Raw genomic sequence first — 7240 nt, 5'->3', positions numbered from 1 at the left:
GACCTGAAGTGCACCTGCTGCATTCACAGCCTTAGTAGGAGCTGTTGACTCAGCAGTGTTCTGCTGTGTCCCCGTTTGATCCAGTATTGTTCGTGTGAGGTGATGACAACCCAGGGCTCATTAGCTGCTTCTTCATGGTGTCGAATGAACAAGCTACATATAATTGTAAAATATCATGGGATTTTCCAAGAAATCTGCTTCAGAACATAACATCAGGGAACTGAATTAATAATAACTTTATTTATATAATGCCTTTCAAAAACAATGTTATAAAATCAGTTTGGCTTTAATTAGTTATTTGAAACTATAAAAAGGGTATTTCATGTCATAATATGATAGCTGAGCTCTGTTAGTGATTGAGTTGGTCCAATTTTTATATGTTAATGGTCTGAACATACTAAAATCAGATTAAAAAATTCTCAAATTCCCAGAAAAAATACTGAGGGAATGATCTTGGCCACATGTGAGTGTAATATATGCAAAATGTCATTCTTCTCAGTCTTTTAGTTTGTGGTAGTGCTAGTAATTAATATTACAAGTATAGTGGCATCAGTTAGCTTTTGTAATTCCTGGGAATATATAGAGACAAAACAGTCAATCAATACAGAAAATACAGAAAGTAGCGCATAAATGAGCAATCTGTGGGACAAGGCAAAAAAATGTAGAAAAAAAAGAAGGAAATACTCAGTTCATGTGCTGAGCTCAGCCACTCTCTTTCACAGACTGATCCATGGGAAAAAAGACTCCTGACACACTTTTCTAATCCAAATGTCGAGTTGCTGCACACAGCAAATTGCCAGCTGGAGTTAATATTCACACCACATTTATCTATTACCTTGTTTAACCCTCATCCTACCAACATATTTAACATACAAGGACAACTAAAAAAAAAAGACTAAAATAGACAGAGCATGAGAGGAAATCTGTGTGTCTCCTTAAGAATGACTCGCAGAACCCCCCCTTCAGTACTGTGTGATACCTTAAAGAACCTGTGGCACAAATGTACTGAAACATTAACTCAATAAATAGTTCTATCTATTAAAGGTCCAGTGTGTAGGATTTCAGACTTTTAGAGGTGTAGTTGCAGATTGTAACTCCCTCACTTCACCCTCCCCTTCCAAGCACGAAAGAGAAACTATGGTGGCTGTAAAATACACAAAAACGCATGCTACGTATTCTACAGTTGTATTAATATATTGTAATACTGGTAGTAAGTAAGTATAAGTTGCTTTCACTTGAGACTGCTTTCAAAAAAAACATTTGGGAGGAAAAACTTGAACCGTTTCCAGCTATATGGACTCTTTCCCACGGCAGTGAGCATTATCAGTGATGTGCCAGTTAAATGAAGTGGTATAAAAGGAGAGAGGAGGCAGAGGAGAGGTACACAGCAACCTGCACAGGTCCAGACGGTAAGTGTCACTTCCACAATTGACCAGGACTTTCTACATGAAGTAATAATTATTTTAAAATAAAATCACAAAGTGGTAACTGTAACTTCCTTTAACTTGATTTATTTAATTTTCCCTGCAGACGCAGCAGAAAAATAGAAAATGAAGGTCTTTGCTTTCGCTCTCTTGCTCCTGGTGGCCGTCACCTACGGTAAATACTGACTTACTGAAGGAATCCTGCAGATGATCATCTTAACACATGAATGTCCACAGTGGAATTTACATTTGAAGTACTAGCTGTAGCTTAAAGCCTACATAAGGCTACCATTGCACAAGACCAACTTCAGTTTCAATAAATGTGAAAATTAATATTTAACATGTCAAATCAAATTAAACTTGTGTTTTTGCATTTTTAAAAGAAAATCAACTTTGCCTACCAATTATGGCATAATAAATATGTAAAATTTAAAAAAAAATTGGTGTTTCTCAGGGTGATGCCTTAGCCTGTCTTTATGCATGCTAGGTGATGCCCTGCAGTGTAACAACTGTGTCCGTGAGGCCCCTGACTCTGGAAACTGTGTGGAGACTGTGGACACCTGTCCTCCAGAAATGGATGCCTGCGCCAAAATTACCTACCCTGCCCCTCATGGTGAGTACTATGAGACGTCCTACTGTCATTCTCCTTGGACAGGTTTGTAATGGAGAAGCAGATGGACTTTGGTTAGCTTTTCTGCAAACAGCGCCACAGGTTTTGCCAGATACATGGACGACTGTGTCGTCAGCATACATTTGACCTATACCTGGGCATATATATGGAAAGTTGTTATACAAAGTAAAAAAGATAGGACCCAGGACAGTTCCTTGGGGGATTCCTGTTTCAATTATTATTTAGTAACTTTTGAATTCATACTATTAGATTATAAGCCATTAGGCAAAACTTCCTACAGCAGATGTCTATCTGACAGTGCTGTAGCTAAATTTAAGGAGGAGATTCCTTCAGTGTTTAATTCAATGCCATGTCTGAATTTAACAGAGTCCTATAACAACTTTAGTCCCTCTGAAATTGATAATCTTGTCGATAGTGCTACAGGCTCACTACGATCAACATTAGACTCTATCGCTCCTATAAAAAGGAAATTATTAAAACATAGGAGACTAGCACATTGGTATAACCACCAAACCCGCCAGTTAAAACAAATAGCTAGGAAATCTGAAAGGAAATGGCGCTCTTCCAAATTATCAGAATATCGCTCAAATTGGCAAGATGATCTTAAGATTTATAGAAAGGCCCTCCGTAATGCCAGAGGAGCCTTTTACTCAGCACTAATAGAAGAAAATAAGAACAACCCTAGGTTCCTCTTCAGCACTGTAGCCAGGCTGACAGAGAGTCACAGCTCTATCGAGCCACATATCCCCATAAACTTAAGTAGCAATGACTTCATGAGCTTCTTCTATAATAAAATTATTACTATTAGAGAAAAATTAATCACCAACTGCCATCAACAGTTATCAGTGGCTCTCCAAGTTCAGGGACTTCTGTCAATGTAAACTTAGATGTATATTTAGACTGTTTTTCTGCTATCGATCTTCATCAGTTAACTTCAATCATTTCTTCATCGAAGCCATCAACCTGTCTGTTAGACCCGATCCCAACTAGGCTGCTTAAAGAAGTTGTTCCCTTAATTGGCACTTCTTTACTGGATATGATTAATCTTTCTTTATTATCAGGATATGTACCACAGTCCTTTAAAGTAGCTGTAATTAAACCCCTTCTTAAAAGTCCACTCTTGACCCAGGGTTTTAGCCAACTATAGACCGATTTCTAACCTCCCCTTCCTCTCTAAGATTCTGGAGAAAGTAGTCGCCAAAGAGTTGTGTGACTTTCTACATAACAATAGTTTATTTGAGGATTTTCAGTCAGGATTTAGAGTTCATCATAGCACAGAGACAGCTCTGGTTAAAGTTAATAATGACCTTCTGATTGCTTCTGACAATGGACTTGTCTCTGTACTTGTATTATTAGATCTTAGTGCTGCATTTGACACCATTGACCATGATATTCTTTTACTGAGACTTGAGCATCAAATTGGCATTAAAGGAACTGCCCTAACCTGGTTTAAGTCATACTTATCAGATCGTTCTCAGTTTGTACATGTTAACGATGAATCCTCCATAAATACTAAAGTTAGTCATGGAGTTCCACAAGGTTCTGTACTTGGACCAATACTATTTACTTTATATATGCTCCCTTTAGGCAACATTATTAGGAATCACTCCATTAACTTTCACTGTTATGCAGATGATACGCAGTTATATCTATCAATCAAACCCAATGAAATTAATCAATTATCTAAATTACAAACATGTCTTAAGGACATAAAATCCTGGATGACCTGCAATTTTCTGATGTTAAACTCAGAAAAAACGAAATTCTTGTTCTTGGCCCCAAAAACCTTAGAGACTCATTGTCTAAAGATATAGTCACTCTAGATGGCATTAACTTGGCCTCTAGCACCACTGTCAGGAATCTTGGAGTTATCTTTGATCAGGATTTGTCATTTAACTCCCACATAAAGCAGACCTCTAGGACTGCCTTCTTTCATTTACGTAATATTAGAAAAATTAGACACATACTATCACAGACAGATGCAGAAAAACTAATCCATGCATTTGTTACTTCAAGGCTGGATTACTGCAACTCTTTATTATCAGGTTGCCCCAATAAGTCCATTAAAACGCTCCAATTTATTCAGAACGCTGCAGCACGAGTACTGACAGGAACTAGAAAAAGAGATCACATCTCTCCTGTACTAGCTACTCTGCATTGGCTCCCTATAAAATGTAGAATTGAATTTAAAATCCTCCTCCTCACCTATAAAGCTCTTCATGGTCAGGCCCCTTCATATCTTAAAGAGCTCATAGTACCCTATTACCCCACTAGAACACTACGTTCTCTGAATGCTGGGCTACTTGTGGTTCCTATAGTCTCTAAAAGTAGAACAGGAGCCAGAGCCTTCAGTTACCAAGCTCCTCTCCTGTGGAACCAGCTTCCAGTTGTGGTTCGGGAGGCAGACACCCTCACCACATTCAAGAGTAGGCTTAAGACATTCCTCTTTGATAAAGTTTATAGTTAGGGCTGGATCAGGTGAGTCCTGAACCATCCCTTAGTTATGCTGCTATAGGCCTAGACTATCGGGGATTTCCCATGGTGCACTGAGCTACTCTCTTCCTCTCTCTTGCTGCACTCATTCATGTCCCTTTAATGCATGTTACTAACTCCACTTCTTCCCCGGAGTTCTTGTGCTTTCGTCTCGCAGGTTCTCATGGATCCTGGTGGAGCCTCCTGCCATGGTCCTGCTTGACTGCCATTGCCAATACTGTTGTTGCTGTGCACCTGTCTGTCTGTCTGTCGCTCTCTCTCTCTCTCTCTCTCTCTCTCTCTCTCTCTCTCTCTCTCTCTCTCTCTCACCCCAACTGGTCGAGACAGACGACCACCCACCTAGAGCCGGAGGATCTGTCCTAGGTTTCTGCCTTTTAACAGGCAGTTTTTCCTTGCCCTTGTCGCCAAGTGCTTGCTCATGGTGGTACTGTTGGGTCTCTGTAATTAATGTTAAAGAGTTCGGTCTAGACCTGCTCTATTTGAAAAGTGTCCTGAGATAACTTCTGTTATGAATTGGCGCTATACAAATAAAATTGAATTGAATTGAATTGAATTGAATTTAGTAAAAACCAGACTTTATGTTATTAATCCCTTTAAATATAAATCAAACCAAGAAAGGTTTTGGTGAAATACTTTCTATTAAAAGCATTTTAGTTTAATTCATTGTAATTCATTTGAACAGATAAAAAGCAAAAGGAGGAGTAAAGTGCAATTAATTATAGATTTTCTAATTTCTCTCCACAGAGAACACTTTCCACAAGTCCTGCTTCAAGATGGCCGAGTGTCTGAAGCTGGCATTCACTCAGGGACTGAAGGTCAGCTGCTGCAACTGGGACGGCTGCAATGAATAAGACTCCAGCTGGACTATGAAATACTTCATGTACCCAGTTAAAAGCACAATAAAAACTTAAAGCGTGCATCTTTGTTCAGCTGTATTCTTCCAAGAAAAACTAATAAAAATAGAATATAAATAACTTCCTATACCAGAGATGAAGCTAGAAACTGGTGATACTTTTTTAAGGTTTGGTCCATTAGTTTTTAAAAGTTATACATGCACCAAGATTTAAGCATAGTTCAAATAAGTTCATATGGGAGCCACAATGGGAGTGCCTGAATGTGCCATTTACTGTATATGGTCTATCACAGGGCTACACTATGTGGCTATTAAAGAAAGCATATTTTTATAGAATCATTTGTACAGCCAGAACAACAGCGGGAACTCAACAACAATCAAGTTATCCTTATAATTCAGGATTACTTCATCCTTATAATATATTTGATCCAGCATGATTGTCTAGATGTGCACCAAGACAGTTTGTTTTGATGCAATTCAGTGTTTAAGTTCAAAGCCATTGTTTGCAATCTATATCTTGCTGAGGTGTTTGATAGGCTACTCAACAATCAAACTGAGATAGAGTTACAGCAACCGGACTTTAAATTATTTATAAGTTATATACTGTATCAGCCTGACTGTCCAGACCAGCACCAGGAAAGAGTTTTAGTTTCTAAGTCTAAGCTGCCTTTATTTGCAGCCAAAAATGCACAAACTTAAACCCTAACTGTTTGCCAAACAGCCAATAGGCTCCACTTAAGGTAGTTGCAGCCTATTGGTTGTAGTTAAAATAGGCTTTCAGTTGTTTGCTACTCAACAATGAGACTGAGATGTAGTTACATAGGTTATCTCAGGAATTAAGCATTTTTAATCTTTGGGCTTGGGGGAATGTCCAAGTAAAGTCATCAGTCATTGGTGTTAAAGTCCAAGTCAAGTTGCAAGTCTTTTCTGATTTTGTCAAGTCGAATCTTCTGTTATCAAATCTGTGACTCAAGCCCAAGTCATGTGACTCCAAACCTCTGGAAAATGCCAATGTGAATATTTTTTATAAAACTGATCATTTTGCAAACATATTTTTTCATCTTAAAAGTGTCTCAGTAATGACCAAGAAATGAAGACAGCACAGCTGGTCCTTCTGATAGTCTACATCAGCAATGGTATACATCCATGGTTTTGTTAATACCGCAAAAATGATCTAGAGCTGAAATCTAAAAATGCCTTAAAAAGAGTAAAATGTGAGATGTACTTGCTGCAACATAGACAGTATCAGAAAGTCAAACATGATATGAAAAACTTCATGTAACATGTTTTTTACTAGATGGATATAACACAAGTATGCATGAATGTGACGCAAAATAAATTGAAATGTGAAAGAAATCTGATATCTTAAATGTCTTTGTGCCTTGCTCTGTAAAAATGTTGAACCACCAACCTGAAAACTACAAATAAAAAAATATTTGTAGTTTTCAGGTTGGAGGTTCAACATTCATCAAGTGAAAACTGAATTTTTGTTACACATTTGAACACATGTGTAACATACATGTGTAACATACATGTGTATGTTACACTGTTGTGTTACATGTCTTTCATTTAATATACTGTGAGATTTTATATTTATGTGTTTTACAATATATTTTATTGTTCTTCTCTGCAGCCTAGTCATATTTCAGGAGGCGTGTCTCAAGAAAGCCATTTCATAGTGTTTCCCAGTGTTGTATGGACTAATTTTGTATTCTTGGATATCGCCTGTTTTATAGACTTTGGATTCTTTTTGCTTGGATTTGTTTACTTTGGTTGGACTGATTTCCCAATATTGACCTTTGCCTGCCTCATCATTCCTGTAAGCCTGCTTAACATTTA

General features: G+C 37.8%; 1 long non-coding RNA gene across 1 annotated transcript; it reads left to right on the top strand.

Moving 5' to 3' along the window:
* The first annotated feature begins 1332 nt into the window (after positions 1-1332).
* On the top strand, positions 1333-5465 carry LOC127378472 (uncharacterized). The gene is made up of 4 exons (XR_007888053.1): positions 1333-1409; positions 1531-1599; positions 1912-2037; positions 5293-5465. It is a non-coding gene; the product is annotated as an uncharacterized LOC127378472 (long non-coding RNA).
* The last annotated feature ends 1775 nt before the right edge of the window (positions 5466-7240 follow it).

The sequence above is a fragment of the Dicentrarchus labrax genome, unplaced genomic scaffold, assembly GCF_905237075.1.
Source record: "Dicentrarchus labrax unplaced genomic scaffold, dlabrax2021, whole genome shotgun sequence".
NCBI lineage: Eukaryota > Metazoa > Chordata > Actinopteri > Moronidae > Dicentrarchus > Dicentrarchus labrax.
The sequence above is the reverse complement of the archived record's forward strand: the minus strand, read 5'-3'. Positions and strand labels throughout refer to the sequence as shown.